Raw genomic sequence first — 14,968 nt, 5'->3', positions numbered from 1 at the left:
AGCATTGATCCATGCATTTGGGATCGATGACATGCATCAACCAATTCAGCGAGCCTGACCACCCTATCCCGTTAGTCTCCTTTTACGACAAGCATTATAGTCGCCTTTTGCGGCAAGCATGGGTTTCTGAAGACCTATTCTACCCTGGATCTACCCTGGATCTTCTTCAGACTGACATGATATACTTAGAATATTGATAACTTTGGCAATAAACAACAAACAAAGAAGTTGGGGTTTTGAGTCCCGATTGGTCCTCAGGTTGAGGATTGTGTGGTAACAATGTCTGCTGAGCATGAGAATATTTGAGAGGACGCCTGCTAGGTGAGCCCACCACTCAGCTGTACTGTGGCTTGTTACATAAACTGTACCCTGGCTCATAGCCGATAGAAGATTCATATCTATATTTTTGTTATGGAAATTGATAACAGAGTACTTTCCACAGGGATTGTATTCAGTGCATTTGTTAATGGATGGGACTTTGCTGGATGGGACACTGTCAATGTACTGCGTCACCTGAATAGGACTTACTACACAGTGGAAAGTTGGTGAACAAGGTGGAATTGATTGTCAGTGTCAGCAGATTTCTTGAAGATGTCAGGGGTTGCAATTATATCCTTGAGTATAGTGCAGTTCAACATGTACCAACTTCCTGTTCCAAAAATCAATGGCAGTGTTGTACGAAGCCGCAAGTCTCTGAACATGATTTAACTAATTATTGTCTTACATTAGTTTTAGCTCCAAGATAGTCTGTTGAAGGGAACCATGTTAGTGTGAATGTGTTGATCAAGTCGCTTCTTAGGACAACTAATGGGATCAAGTGGTCAGACTGACTTGGCTGATACATGGCATCGTATCCCAAGTGTGTGGATTAATGCTCATGGTGTCAATGACTGGATTGTCTGGTCCACATTCAATTATTTACAGACCGCAATCTCATTAAAATCAGATCTTAGTTCTCGCTATTGCTAAACAAAGATCTGAGGACATCCCATTACGGGTCACTTCAGAACGACCTTTCATCCAACCAATCAGAGCGTCACTTATCAGATCATGAAAGTGACAGTCTGAATGTGTTTTCTAATCATCCAACCACAATATATTTAACACGGGGTATTCTGAACGACAGTTACAGATTTTTTGATTATATCCACACAATCTAGGCCATCTATAAGCATGATAAGCCATTCAAGAATGTTCTTATCAGTTTTAAAATTTTTAATCAAGAATACGTCAAAATATGTTTCAAAGCGTAGTCGCCAGTTTGAAACTAGTTTTGTAAAGCTGCCTTCTGATTGACCAATGTCAATTTCTTGTCAGTCATTTCATTGGTCTGTCAAAATTCGCAAAAGGTCATTCTGACGTGACCTGTAATGGGATGTCCTCAGATCTTTGTTTAGCGGTAGATCTGATTTTAATGAGATTGTTACAGACCGCTTCATATAGCTGTAATATTGCTGAGTGCTGATCAAACAGATTATGTTAACTACAGGATGTAGAAACGTACCTACTTCAGCATTCTCTACTAGCCCAAACTTGGCTCTTAGCATCTATATACAGTAGAGTTTAGTGTTATGATGTGGACTTTTATTAGCTGACCTTGTTAGACCGAACAGAATTTTACCAGACTCAGGCATTGGTCGAATGGCTAAAGTCACAGATTGCTATTGTATGTTAGCTCCTAGTTTCAAGACTGTCATCCGTGACAGGGAAACAAGGAAGTAGCAATGAATAGCCTGCTGACAGTTGATGGCCAGTTCCATATGAACAGCGACAGGTGGGAGGGGCAATTAATGCTACAGGATTACCTATTGATTCCCCAGCAAGACACTGCATGGTGCTCGTGTCACATTGCTTTTGGCGTAGCAGATGTCGTACGTAGATTCAGTAGGAGCTGCTGCCATTGATTCTGGGGAACACAGACTGTGAAGAAGCGTGGCCTTGCTTGGATCATGTTTGTTCAGGGGTGACTTTGGGTATTTACTAAACATTTGCGACTTGGGACTGGTTGAAGTTCATTGAACGATCCATTTAGGTATCTGCACACTACAGTGCACAGCAAGGTATTTCAGTGTGTAGACTAGTGATCGAAGGGAACCAGCCTAGGATTGATCCTTGTATGTGTAGACTAACATCTAGTCTCTGAAATGAACATATCGTACAGAAAAAGACAGTTGTTCAATTATCTTAATAAAGATATAATAAAAGGGAGCCCAGAGACTCTCTTCATCCTGATACTGCAGTAATCTAGACTTGCCAAACATTATAGACTTGCATGGGCTGTATTTGATATATTTGTATCAGGGTCTGTAAGACAGACTAGTCTAGATTGTGTGGAGTTATATCCATGTGATGAGGGACCTGATTAGCCTGAAACCTGATCTCAGATCTTTATTAACAATAACAATAAACACATGTTTGATCACTGACCTAAAAAGTTATTTATGACCGTGATGACTGTGGTTTGATATTTTCAAAAAACTTATGTTCAAAACATTTTTTCCAACTTTTCTGTGAAACCCAATAAATATGATTCTTACATTGATCGCAAAGACTGCGAATTCCTATGTTCAATATTAATATTCATATCACCAAATTAATGTTATGTTGTATACTGTGTTCACTAACTTGCCAAGCAGTCTCCAGTTATTCAAAATTTGCTTCCAACACTGTTCCTATTATGGCTGTTCCCTTATTTGTTTCCTTCAGTATATAACTCACGGTGGGTCTGTATCCCTTCATAATTGACCAGTCAGTTGAACACGCAGGACATATTATGTGAGCCAGTTACAGCTTCCGTAAAGGAACAAATGTATCTGTCGATATATTGATGGCCTGTACACGAAATGGATTCCTTGTTGTGGCCATGATTGATTGGTTATGGATATAATAACCTGGATAATGTAGAGAGCAAGCTGTCAGAAGACCAATCATTGATTGGGGAAGCATCAGCGATGGGTGTGAGAGTTGATGCTAGTCAGTGGTGCAGCGGTGCAGCAAAGCTTGTGAAGGAATTACCTTTACTCTGCAGTTTTTCAGTTCTTGCTATGAAAACTGTTGACTGCATATTGTTTCTGGAGTCATGAGCAGTGCCTGAAATATAGTCTCAAAATATTTCTGGCCAGGTGGGTTATCTAACCTTAAAAGTTAAAATCCAGTTTCAAATTTCACTAGCTTAAATAAGCGAGTGCTTATTTTTTTCAGAAATTTCATTCTGTGAAGTCATCAATAAAGTAAACCAAAATAGCAAATCCTGAGTCAAATATTATGAAGGGATGTAACTCATTACCTTGTAACTTCTATTCATTACAGATATAAATTTGATTTTTTGTTTTTTTATTCTTTTATTGATCTACAGAAATGGGAGAATGGAGACCGCTGTTAAAATTCCAGTAGCCAGTCGTTTCAGAATCTTTGCCCGACCTAAATATTGCTAGCCACGGCCTTACGGGCAGGCACCTACTTTGGACACTGGTTGTGAACACATGCAAGACGTTGATAACAAATAAAATAGCATTAACATTCTGTTGACAAAATAAACTCTTATTTACAGGATAGTACAGACTGATAATACTTCATTGTGCCAAATCAGACTCTTCAAAGACAGGATTAGTGGTATTTAGGATGAAACTAATCTCATATATGTAGGATATGCAACTTGCTTGGCATCATGGCGATTCCTTGGTTGAAGAGCTACAAGAATACAGCTATCCACTCTTAGACACAGATATACGTGTATTTCATGAAACCAAAACCAATCTAGATTATGAAAGTCTATGCCGGCTCTATACCACATGACTTTATCATCAGAAACATAAAAAGAGGAGAGAAATATATGAAGTCTTTGAAAGGCATTCAGAAGTGATACACATAAGGAAGAGAATTAATGGATGTCAACTTCTTTATTGTTTATTATGAGGAACATATTTTGGAGTATATACTTACTCCTTCATCACCTGATAAAGGAGTAAGCCTATACCCTGAAACATTGTGTTCCTCATAATAAAGAATTGGACATACAGAAATTCTCTGCCTTATGAGAAATGTATTGTATCATAAAAGATTTCATTGACTTTATGTTAGTCTAGAGTGTTTTCTGCTGGTGATGTAAGAGATGGGAGTGTGTAAACTCTAAATCCATGATGTGGCCAGACATTGGCTAAACTCATGGGTCTGTCAGCGGTCTAGACAAGGCTCAGACAAGGCTGAGTACAAAACCCAGTTCATTCCCAGTATTTTTCTGGAAACAAGCCGTTACAAAAATCATCCCATATGTTTTGCAACTGCAAAGCTGTTTCTGAATATATTGTTGAAAGAGATAACAAAATGGTTCTTGTCCTCTGTGTGACATCTGCTTTAGATAATATTTGGAGTCTGAGATTTTCCATGAGTATGATTATTCATTTGTCAACAGCAACCCCATGAATGTTGGTTCACCGGAGTGTCCCACTGGGCTTTCTTCCCACAGTAAACTGATGTATAACTGAAATACTGTTCCAAGAGACATTAACCCCAATTCACTCACTCACTCCTCCCATCTTAAGGTGTCTTTTGATGTAGCTGCTATACTGATCAAAGCTTTATTAAACCAACTCTAATTCACTGATATTTCATGATACATTTCATTTTAACCAATGAACTACTTCAAAGGTATCTACCAAGTTGAATGTTTAACAAATGAAATAACTTCAAAGGTATCTACCAAGTTGAATGTTTAACAAATGAAATAACTTCAAAGGTATCTGCCAAGTGGATTGTTGAACAAATGAAATTACGGCAAGGGCATTTCCCAAGTGGATTGTTAAACAAATGAAACAACTGCAAGGGCAGCAGCCAAGTGGTTGCCTGTGTTTGGCTGTCATCCTACCTGATGGACTTTGTAATGTCTACATTTAGACTTTGAGTCCATTATTGAGGTATGTAGACAACAGTGTAAGCTGAGAGGCAAGCCATCAGTGTGAAGAGATACCAGGGTGTAGTGATGTCCTCGCTGTGTGAATAATGTGTATGTGAGGATACAGGGATTACAATGTGTAATAGGATACACTAGGGTACAGATAAATGTGAGCACTGAGACTTATTAATTAAGTATCGCTATTCATAAATTGATCTGGGCTGTGGGGTAACCTAGTGGTTAAGGCGTTCACTCGTCACGCTGAAGCCCCGGGTTTGATTCCCGACATGGGTACAATGTGTGAAGCCCATTTCTAGTGTCCCGGGTGGTGATATTGCTGGAATATGGCTAAAAGTGGCGTAAAACCATACTCAATCCCTCATAAATTAATTTATATCATGATATATTATGACATTCAGACTGTGAGCATATGTTGTTCATCAGAATCGTTGCAGTTGGATTTCAATATTAAAACTTGAATTGTGCATACCTTCAAAAGGACAGTTATGCAAATTAAGTGACATTAATGCGAACTAAGACCATTCACACTTTTTGCATTTAATTCACGCTCGCATTAATTTCAAGATTTACAGTACCTATATCCATGTTGGTGCATTAGGAAAAGTATCACCTTTATCAATATACTGATATATCAAGTTTTTGAGTGTATTTTGTGCTCCTTGAATTTCTTTCTCATCATGGATTTGCATAGTTATAATGAGATTCTGAATTGTTTACATTAATTACCCTTTGAAGTTCTTTACATCATCATGAACAATTAGCTGCTAGACATGGCTGTACTATGTAGCTTTAAATATCTCCCACGAATGATACCAGATATCCTGTAACTGAAACCATCAGTAGTCATTGATACCACTTATGTATGTGACAATGAAATGAGGTCCCAACGATTTAGTCTTGTGTTAATAATTATGCATTTGTCTGTCATCCCACAACTAAACTCTTGTGGTGTATACATGGTATATGAACAACGCTGGTGTTAACTGAGACACTTGTGCTCCAAGGCAGATCTTCTTCATCACCATGATTACCTTAACCAAATTTACTCTGAAGTATCCCAGTATCAAATGAGGCCTTTAGGGTTCACCTGAACCTCAGGGTATCAGCGGAAGATAAGGAAAGTCACATCCAGTGGTAACCTGATCCCCTGGGATCTCGCAGACCCTTCCCAGTGTCAGTCACAACCCTCATTGTCTCATTGGAAGTGATTGAATCACTGTGGTAAAGTCTTGTCAGTGTCAGAGTGTATGGGACTGTTACATGCAGGGGAGAAGTGTGAGGTAGAGGACCACTGTGATGCACATGTACCCTTAGCTTTACTTGGGTTGGACTGGGTTCAGATCAAAGAAAATATTCAGACTGAAGTGTGAGATGTTAACCTGAAGGTAAGAGCAAGTAGTTCCGCAGACTGCATATAGCTGTGTAATTTTTGTTTAGCCTTTTTCAGTTCATTACACAGAACATTAGCTATTATTGCTAGTCCAGAGCTTGCGTCTAGTAATATTTTGATCGTTCTAGTATTACCTGAGGTAATAGCAGGTCATATATTAACTCCAAATATACTGAATTTGGCTCAGACTGTTATAAGTGAGTGAGAAAGTCGTCTTGTGCCACTGATGGCGATATTCCAGTTATATCATGGTGACCTGTAAATAATAAACCATCTTGCACACCCACAAACCATACATGAAAATGGCACCACCTGTTGTTACACTTGGATCGTGCCATGCTGACATTGATTAATAGCCATAAACAAGGATTCTAAATCTGCATGCAATCTGCCAGGTCAGCCATTGAGACCAACAGATCCCCATAGTTGACTAGCATGAAGTCCTGGGAACTATTTGGCCTGAGAATCCTCACAGGGTAAATAAAGGATGGCTGACACTGTTTATCTTATTCTTAAGATCAGAAACAGACTATTTTCTTGCATCCTGAATTGATGGAATAAGATTCTAAAGCCACACAATGATAAATCAGTTGAGAATGGACCTCAAAACCATTTTAATATGCCTTAGTACGAAATTTCTCGAAGACAGATTCATTGCTCAACTGTGGTTTGGTAGGAGTGAATGACCTTCTTCAGCTAATTTAATTTAATGTCTTTTGTTCATTCATACATGGCTTTTAAATGAAAGACACTTAATTTTTTGGTATCCAACTATTCCACTTCAGAAATGGTGAGACCGTCTCTTGCAGTCAGCTATGTTGCCTTACATTTTCTATTATCACTGTACCTCCCTGAGGAAGTGTGTGCAATGATGCGGTCATCACACATAGAGGTGTTTTGTTGCCTCCATATGGAATGTTATTAAATACCCTTAGGGGACTCACTTGACCCAGATTCAGGCTGGCAATGACCAAGTGAGCTAATGTTAGGGTAACCCTTGTGGTGTTGAGGGCAGGAACAGCGTGGTGAAGGGGCTTGTACCTGGAGGTGGATGGTACTGTTTGAGTTAATGCTGTGGGATATGCTGTGGGTGGAGTTTGTTCATGGAGTCATCACCAGAATGTACTGGTGGGACAAGGTTAGTCAGTGACTCAACAGCAGTCTTGAGCGGTGATTTGTATCACAGTGTAGGAAGTATTATAATTTCTTGTGAAAGCCAATTGTCCAGTTGGTCTTTTGAAAACCTGTGCAAGTATGCTGGTCACTCTCAATGGTGGACGAAACAAAAGTATCACGACACATATTGTTGACTTCTTTGTATTGTGTTAAGCATTAGAAGTGGTGCTGGTAGATGGTTTAACCAGTAGATTCTATTGTGAACATCATCTGACATCGTCTGGTACGATGACACACAATCAAGCAAGTCACAAAGCCTGACCACCAGATCCAACTGAGTTGCCTCTTAAGGTCCAGGGAAGAATAGGTCTTCAGCAATCCATGCTTGCCATAACAGGCAACTATGCTTATCATAAGAGGTGACTAACGTGATTTGATGGTCAGACTTGCTGACTTGGTTGATGCATGTCATCGTATCCCAATTGATCAATGCTCATGGTGTCAATCACTGGATTGACTCGATTATTTACAGACCGCGAGCATATAGCTGGAATATTGCAGAGTGGTGCGTTAAACAACAAACAAATATAGAAACAAAGCCTCTTATAACAGCAATGGAGTGCTGAGGATTGATTGTAGCCCAGGTCCCTACAGGATCTGTAATGATTTTAACACACAGGGCGTTTATGGGTATGCTCCTGTGTTTACTGAATCGCTCTAGGTAATGTGATGAATGGTCCCTGATTTAGGAGGCAGTGTCTCTCTGATCACCCGAAAACCATGGGCATGGCAGCAGGTACCAGGTTACTAAATGGTTCACTGAGTTTACATACTTCTTCATGTTATCAATGACTGAAATCATGTACGGAGGGGTTTCAGTGCATTGTCATACCCGTGATTCTGTCATTGTTTCTGATGCTGTGTGTGAGCATTAGTAGAAGGCATTACGTTTGCAACTTTGCAATATATACATCAAGTGATATTAATATTGATATTGATAACACACCAAGGTAACCTGAAGCAGGATGTAACAGATCGAATGAAATGATTGATGTCTCAATTACTGGAGATAAACTCCCTGACATTCACAGTTGTAATTTGTGTGGAACAGGTCATATTTGCATGTAGGAAATGGGTGCACCCAGATTATGTTTCTAGTTTTGTGAGTGCCATACCCATGCTCTAGGCTTTGATAAATGTCTGAAACTTGCTTCACTTCGGTCTTTCCTCCCACATCATTTTGACTTGCAGTGATGTAAATGGAATACTGTTCAAATCTGTGTTAAGCTCAACTCACTCTCTAAGAGCTGGTGCCTGGGTGGTGGAGAGCAGCATTCGTTGCCTGGGTGACTGCAGTGTAGATAGATGATGGCAAGTGTCTTCATTAGCATGCTGACACCTACATATGCAGGAGCAGTAGTCTGTGTGACCTTGCATCACTTTAATGACACATATCAGGAAGTGTGTATTTAGAGTATAATCTGTGAGCTTCAGGGAATTTCTGTTTATTTGACCTGAGTGATCAAATTTTGTAATCAAGTCAAACATAAGTTCAAAGCCTTCTTGAGGGAGGCATAATCCATAACTCCCAATTTTGAGTTGGTTATCCTTTATATTACCCATTATTTTTATTCCTCAAAAGACATATAAACATTGTAAAAATGTGTTTCCTGATCACCAATGTAGACATCAGTAAACATTAAACCATTTGAACAATGGAGGACTTCAGCTTCAATTATTTGTGAAAATATGTTCATATTATGTATTGTTACTATTGGCCTGTTTAAAAAACCCTGAAAACAATGGAACAATTAGAAGCAACTGACCGCTCAGCATGAAGCAAAAATGTGATGTGATACTCACATTTTCTGGAAATAATTTCACCCATATCAGTTTCCTATCATGCCTGTGGGTAATATTACTTCCATATTATTTCCCTGTCACACTGAAGTCCAAGGCTCAAAATTCACTAATGTGTACAATGCTAATCCCATTCTTAAGGTGTTCCCATCTTATCCCATTCTTAAGGTGTTCCCCATAGCATAGCCTGAATAATAAGTCCATGAAGGTATACAGGTAGTAATTTTATCCTTATTTTAGACAGGTCTAAATAAGTGGATCGTACATCACGGATGCCAGTCTTTTATTAGGACAACTAGGAATTATGATGTAAACTAATAATCATTTCCTAAGAGACTTATGCAAGTCTACCCTTAGCAGGGCTGCAACTGATCCTGAAACTTTTGATTATACTAGCCTACATAGTTATGACATATACTACTCAAAAAAGCTAAGGATTGCCTGATTTACATCCCTGTTTATGCTTCAGTGGGGCTGAAAAGGGGAATATCTCCTGACCCACATTCCTGATCATGCAGGAATGTCTGTGAGTGTCCATGAATTTCTGTGAGTATGGAGGGATGCATATAGAGGCATGGCAAGGTCGTGTGAGAAGTTGGTTAGAACATATTAATAATTAGAACCCTTTTCTTTTCAATGACAAACATCTTTGTTGGTTGTTGTAGCACAGTGTCACATAATGCCAGCACCTCTGACAAGAATGTGAAGTCCATTTTCCTTTGTCATTCTGGGGGCATGGGTGGTCCACTTGCCTGAGACTGTGCAGAGTTGTGTCCCTTGGGTGTGCTCCTAACCCATTACCATGGTTCAAATCCCAGATTTGCTCAGATTTCTCAGCACCAGCTCACATTTCCCATCCCTTCCCTTGCTTTCTCTCCTGCACTACAACTTCTCATTCAGCTTGTTTTACCCTTCAGCTAGAGTCTGTGACTTCTCCCAGCATGTTGCCCGAGGGAGATATTTCACACCAACTGATGTAGGTAATTGTACCCTTTGTTACTTCCTTCAATGATTTTATGTCCCTGTGGTAATTGATTTTCTTTTTGTTGCAGATCATTGAGTCAAAGGAATACAGATACTAGGAGTGTTACCATGGATACCAAATGATGTCATATATAACCTGGATACAAGAAATATAGGTAACAAAAGTTTGACTATATACCATGTGTACTAAATCATGGTATACTTGCCTGAATATCCCTTGTTTATTACATTGTTTACATATTATTGTTTATTAAATAAGTGACATGAAAATGCAAAAATCCCTCTGTTTCATAGAGCCCAATTAAATGTACGGTTGTTAGGCTAAAATAAATTGATGTGTAGTGAAAGAAATGTGCTGCTGAGAATGTTTCCTTGAATGGGAAGTAAAAAGGCTGCCCCATCTACTTATAAGGGTTTCTTATTATAGAAGTATGCTAACAGATTTAGCAGGAAGAGAATTGAAGACTGTTCTAAAATGGTTAATTTTATTCCCCGAAATAACTGGCTGCCTGCCTGCCTGTGGCTGGTAACTTTTCTGTCGGGCTGCATGAAATGTTCCTCCACCTGTCTGACTGTCTGGCAGATAATTTAAAGACTACTTATGTATTAAGTTTTGTTATCAGTCCTCTTAGATTCTCAAGGAATTGTTTGCATTATTTCAAATGAATCAAGACGTTATTTGTCTCTTAGTTTCTGCAATTTTTTAATATTTATAATGCCTGAATGTCGGAAGGTAACTTTGAAGACGAGCAGGAAACACTTAATGGTCACCTGCCCGACTATCTTTTTGAGTTTTAAAATTATTTCAAACACTGTTCCCCAGTGATTAAATTTTGGAGTGATAGATCTGTAAACAAGTAACAATAAGGCATGCTCAGCTCTTGGTTTGGTGGAGCCAAAGGCGAACTGTCTTCCTGAGGTAAACATGATGTATTTGTGGAGGACGAGTTGGGGGAGGGGATTGGGAAGGGGGAAGAGGTGGTGGAGGAGTTGTGTGGATGGACTGGGATTGGGAAAGGGAGGCTTGAGCCAGGGAGAGAGGAGTCGTGTGGATGCATAGCTTGGGGCAGATAAACACCAGGCTTCCGGGAGTTATGTAACTTCATCAAACACCAGCCAGACTTCACAAAGATTTGACATATGCTTCACACAACCACTGTAATTACTGGACAGGATTAAATGTTGCTTGTGTACTTTACAGATTGTTTTCAAAATTTTGTGTGCAGAAAAGACATGTTTTATTGTAGTTTAGTTGTGTTGAAGTGTGCTGCCTTTCAGAATGTTAACAGATGTCTGTGAACAGGATGTGGAATTCTGCAGGAGACAACACTTTTGACGTACAGATCTGTTGACCTTTATTTACAAAAATCAAATCAATAGAAACTAAAAAGAATTAATTTTATTCTGCCACACACATCATTTCTCCTTTTGGTGAAAACAGTTATTGAGTGAAAAAAATATTTTAATCCAAACAGAATGTATTTATAGCCTTATCATTTCCGTCAGATTGTTAAATGAGGGACTGTAGAGTAGCTCAGTGGTTCCAGTGTTGGTTAGACTCACTGAAGACCTGGGTTGATTCTCAATGTGGGTTCAGTGAAGCACATTCTTGGAGTACCCAATGATGATATCACTGAAATGTTGCTAAAACACCTTAAAACACAACATAGGTATATCACAAGAGACAAATAAATATTGTATCATGCTACAGACATTTATTCCTAAAATGAAAATCAGCAAACCTAGAATAATAAAAACCTGACCTTAAGATCTTCTTTTAGAAACCAGCCAATCCAGTGTTAGTATTTATCCCTTAGAATATACCATTCTCCTAATATGTCATATAGAGAATCAAGAATTATATTGTACAAAAATGCCCACTTGAGACCGTGTCTTGTTTCCTTGATTCCACAGAACATACAGAAGAGGAAAGGTTCTTTCGAAGAAAAAAATTACAATTATTTTAAAGAAATGTTTTCATTGACTAAGCATGCTAAGTGTTAGTCTTGTATGAACAGTGTCATGAAGATAGGTGCACTGGTCTAGAGGGCACAAGTGTTGTGTATAGGTTGTGTACAGATTTACATTGATCTTTCTGGCAAATAATGTGTGTGTTATTGTATGGAACTGTGATCAGCCCAGGGCAGATTAAGATGGTCGTGATCCTATATATGGAGACCTACATCTACTTGTGTTGTTTTGTTTGTTGTTTAATGCCCACACTCAGTGATATTCACGCAATGTGACAATTATGTCTGAACCAGACAGACCAGTGATTGATATTATGAGCAATGACCCTTGCTATCAGGATCTGATGAAATTAATGATCAATGAGTGAGTGAATATAGTTTTACGCCGCTTTTAGCAATATTCCAGCAGTATCACCGCGGGGGACACCAGTAATGGGCTTCACACATTGTACCCATGTCGGGAATCGAACCCGGGTCTTCAGAGTGACGATCGAATACGTTAACCATTAGGCTACCCGACCGTCCCCTAATGATCAATGAAGTCACCGAGTGTGAACATTTAATCCATTAGTTACCAAGCTAATTAACTGATGACCTATACTACTCAAAAGACTTTGAGACCACATGATTTTTTCATGTTACCATGGTTAATCTGCCTTGTCATGAATTCATAAATGGTAAATTCATAACTGTGAACTCAATCGTTTCTGGACGATAATCCTGTACATTGATATGATCATGGATGTACAAGTATTACTGAATAGACTGTTCCTTGGCAGAATTGTATCTATTTTATCAGGATCGGTCTCCATTTCCAGATGATGAAGCAGGAGAGCCTTTCTCTGGCAAATAATTAATAATTAACGTCAGGTAATTGGCCAGGTGTGCACCTATAAATGTTGGATGACAGAATGGACATTCATGTTTTAGCTTGAAATAAGTACAAGGGTTATCAGTGTTTTGGGTCAAGTTGAAAAGGGGACTGATCTACAATATGTAAACGCTAAGTGGTTTATTATTTGTGCACATATCATCATCAAATCATCCCATGCAAAAAACAATTTCAGTGTATGTCCCAAAGGTTCCAAATGCCATGTTTGACTTAAAATTAGTTAAGTAGTGCTGTCTCTCTTTCTGATATATAAACCATGTTTCATTTAATTTGAACAAAGAAAAGTTAGAGATGATGAATATTTGGGGAATTTTTTTCAGAAATTGTGAGCTAAGTCTTCACTCTTCTTTACAAGAAATATCCCTAAAAATATTCAGGCCACACGTTTGTTATTTTTCGTTTCATGGGCCAGCCATCCCTATTGAAACATTTGAAAAGCAGCTGTAAAAGAAATAAATTAAACATAAAAATAATTATTGTTATTATGTCTCTCGCTAGTAATATAGATCTTCTTATACAATATGAAATGTTATACATAAATTTCAGGTCCAGCTGCAGTTTTAACCCCATGTCAGAATGACTTTCTTATAAATAAATAAATGATTGACATAGCTATTATTTTTATTTTTAATTCTACCGACCTAGTGTGGAAAAGCTGGAATAAATCTGTGAAACATAAAACTTAAAAAGTTTGGTCTCCTGATCCCTAACTTTTTTGTTCAGTTTATAACAAGAAACCCTTACAAATGTTACTAAGTTAGCTTTCAGGAAGAATATTGTTCGTACATTCAAGAGCCCAAAACAGTGTCCTATGTCAACAAAGTATTCTTCAGATGAGTACATATTCCTTGTGGGTTTCACAAAAGAGGTAATGCCTAGGACCTGCTTGACTTTGCACTTCCCTCACATTTAATTACCACATGCCAGGATATGCCTGACTCTCACTCACTCACTCATCACTGCCTTGTGATGTCCAGCTGACCTGGAGCCAGTAATCCCTGAAAACCCTCATCCATGCCAGCAGGTGCCCCCTACAGCTCTTGGTCACTCTCGGCTGACCTAAGGACTTGTACCTCAGCCACGACACATTTATCACAGCTTAGTGTGTGCCCAGTGGGCATTTTGTCACTGACCATCAGCCCAGAAGATGACCACATGACTAATACCAGGAAATTCCTGCCTTCCACCAGCCCAAGACTATCCACATGAACAAGCACCTGTTAATCTATCCCTCCTCAGTCCAAGCATTGGATGTCCAGGTGACCACTGGGGCAATCATACCATCACTTATTGCTGTGGGTTATTTATCTCTTCGGCTCAGTGGAAGTGTTGATTTATTGAAAGACACTAATTACATATACCTCGAGATCTCCATTCAACCTCAAGGAAACCCTTTTGCCAGGCCACGGTCCACACACACACCTGTGGTAGATTTTATTGGTTTCTTTGGATTGTACAAAAAGTTGATTGGAATGTTTATGGGTTAGCTTTCAGAGATATTGATATTATAAGAAACTGAAAGGAAATAGGGATTGACTGTTGTATTTTCTGGTAGCAGTCTTGGATTTTTTGTAACAAAATATTTTGTTCCCTAATTGTTTTGAAGATAACCTGTTTGCTTTAGTTTTTACAAACAAAATGTAACTGTTCACTGGGCCTGCTGGATGTTCTGAAAGGAATGTACCAACAAAAATAATTTGTTTTGCTCCTCCTTTCAGATAAAAACAATTGTATGTCTTGAAGCAATGCTCTGTCCCTAACCTTTTTTCTTGTTTTTTTGTTGTTTAACACCATACTAGCAATATTCCAGCTATTTGATGGCAGTCTGTAAATAATCAAGCCTG

The 14,968-nt window shown here is 38.7% G+C and overlaps 1 protein-coding gene across 3 annotated transcripts in view; it reads left to right on the top strand.

Moving 5' to 3' along the window:
* The window catches only part of LOC139462427 (ras association domain-containing protein 8-like), a 78,170-nt gene that overhangs the window by 26,950 nt on the left and 36,252 nt on the right, over window positions 1–14,968 (top strand). For all 3 annotated transcript variants that reach the window (XM_071244133.1, XM_071244135.1, XM_071244134.1), the window contains exon 2: window positions 10,331–10,417. The gene's annotated coding sequence lies outside the window, so the exon portion shown is untranslated. The remainder of the gene's footprint in view (window positions 1–10,330; window positions 10,418–14,968) is intronic.

This window comes from Haliotis cracherodii, unplaced genomic scaffold (assembly GCF_022045235.1).
Source record: "Haliotis cracherodii isolate W230 unplaced genomic scaffold, xgHalCrac1.p SCAF_15, whole genome shotgun sequence".
NCBI classification, from domain to species: Eukaryota; Metazoa; Mollusca; class Gastropoda; order Lepetellida; family Haliotidae; genus Haliotis; species Haliotis cracherodii.
The sequence above is the reverse complement of the archived record's forward strand: the minus strand, read 5'-3'. Positions and strand labels throughout refer to the sequence as shown.